This window comes from Myotis davidii, unplaced genomic scaffold, assembly GCF_000327345.1.
Source record: "Myotis davidii unplaced genomic scaffold, ASM32734v1 scaffold1073, whole genome shotgun sequence".
NCBI lineage: Eukaryota > Metazoa > Chordata > Mammalia > Chiroptera > Vespertilionidae > Myotis > Myotis davidii.
In genome coordinates, this window is record NW_006285113.1 from 630374 (window position 1) to 632451 (window position 2078).

Below are 2078 nucleotides of genomic sequence, written 5' to 3' on the forward strand. Positions count from 1 at the left end.
CCCCCCAACTCCAGAACAAAGGCCCCTCCGCCCCTCCAAGCAGGAGCTGGGGTGGGGGCCCCTGCCTTCACCACCTGCCCCTGGAAGTCAGAAAGCTGCACCTTTGCACCATGGGGCCTGGGCTCCCCCGCTCTGTGCCAGCAGCTTCCCAGTACCTGGGGAGGGGCGGTGCCCTGCTGTCCCCTCAGCACGCTAGCTGCCCACTCCCGGGCAGGGACTCAAAACCCCATTCCTTCCGAGCATTTGGCCCCAGGTTCCTCCACCTGGAGCGGAGCGGAGCGTCTCACGCGGAAAACCCCCCGAGCTCCCGGGCCCGGACCCCCGGTCAGTGCTGGTGTCAGGGCCCTCAGCTCCGCGTAGGGGCGGAGCCCCTCACTGTGCCCACCAACTCCTGTAGCTGCAGCGCCCGCCCTCGGGCTCAGCGAGTACCGTGTTTCATCCCAAGTCAACCACGGCTCAGCCTGGCTCTGCAAGAGGCCGGGGCCGCCCTGCCACGTCTGCCACCCGGCTCCTGACTTCATTAGTCCGACACTTGTGACACTCCGAGAAGTGCTGTGGTCTCAGCAACGCACCTGTTTTGTACATGATTGTGTAATTTAAAGGTATATAAATATAAATTATATATATATATATAAGCTGTGATTGTATGACTGTGGATAAAACCTGAACTGTGTCAACCTGGCTGGGTGTTGTGATCTTGAGTCCTGTGTCTTTCGAGGCCTGTGGTTGGATGTCAGGGGGTCGGGGAGTGCCCAGGACAGGATGACGGGGGGCTGCCCGGCTGACCACCAACAGGCTGGGGAACTGAGGGCTGGTCCCTTCGCCTTCCAGGACCCCGGGTCCTGTCTGTGGGGGGACAGTTACATCTGAGGCTCCTGAGTAGCCATTCGGGTCCCGGGTGCCTGGGGTTGAGCACTGACCAGGGGAGCTGGACATGCGGGGCCCCAGACTCATGGCTCAAGGGTGATTTTGACCCTTGACCAGGTTTCAATTTTTTAAAAAATTCCTCATCCAAGGATATGTATAGACACAATTTTTTAAAAATTTTATGGAGGGAGGGAGAAAGACAGAGGGATAGAGAGAGAGAGATCAAGTGGTTGCTTCCTGTACATTCCCCAACCTGAAACCTAGGTATGTGCCTGGAGTGGGAATCAAACCCAAAACTTTCGGTGTATGGGCAACACCAAACACCTGAGCCACGCGGCCAGAGCAGCAATTTCCCAAGTTTTAAAGCAAAATTCCAGAAGTGATTACTAACAGACGGTGGCATCGCAGAGGGAAGGTGGGGGAGGGAGGAGGGTGGGAAGGGATCAACCAAAGGACTTGTCTGCATTTATGCATAAGCCATGGACAGACAACAGGGTGGGGAAGGCCTGGGGCGGGGCCGGGGGAGGCTAGAAGGGGTCAATGGGGATAAAAGGGGACGTCCGTAAGACTTTCAACAGTAAACATTTTTTAAAATAAAATAAAATCAGCTATCTATTTCCCATATAATAAAAGGGTAATGTGCAAATCGACCAAACAGCAGAACGACCAGTCACTATGACATGCACTGACCACCCGGGGCAGACACTCAATGCAGGATGCCCCCGGGTGGTCAGTGCACTCCCACAGGGGGAGTGCCGCTCAGCCAGAAGCCGGGCTGATGGTTGGCAAGGGCAGCTGCGGTGGTAGGAGCCTCTCCTGCCCCCACGGCAGTGCTAAGGATGTTTGACTGCTGGCTTAGGCCCGCTCCCCGGCCAGCTGTCTGACATCCCCCAAGGGCTCCTGGACTGCGAAAGGGGTAGGCCGGCTGAAGGACCCCACCCCAGTGCACCAATGTCGTGCACCGAGCCTGTAGTGTTATTGTTATTATATTACTGAGGCCCAGGGTATGAATTCGTGCACGGGTGGTGTCCAGCCTCCCTGGCCCCAACTGGGGAGGATTGGGGCTGGGCCTGTCAGGACAAGATGGCAGTAGGTTGGCTGGCTGGCCTGCCCGATCAGGTCCAGTCAGGACCGGGCCAGCTGGGGTAAGAGTCCATGGGCAATTGGGATTGGGGGGCTGATTGGGGGCAAGGCCAGCCATGGGGAGGGGC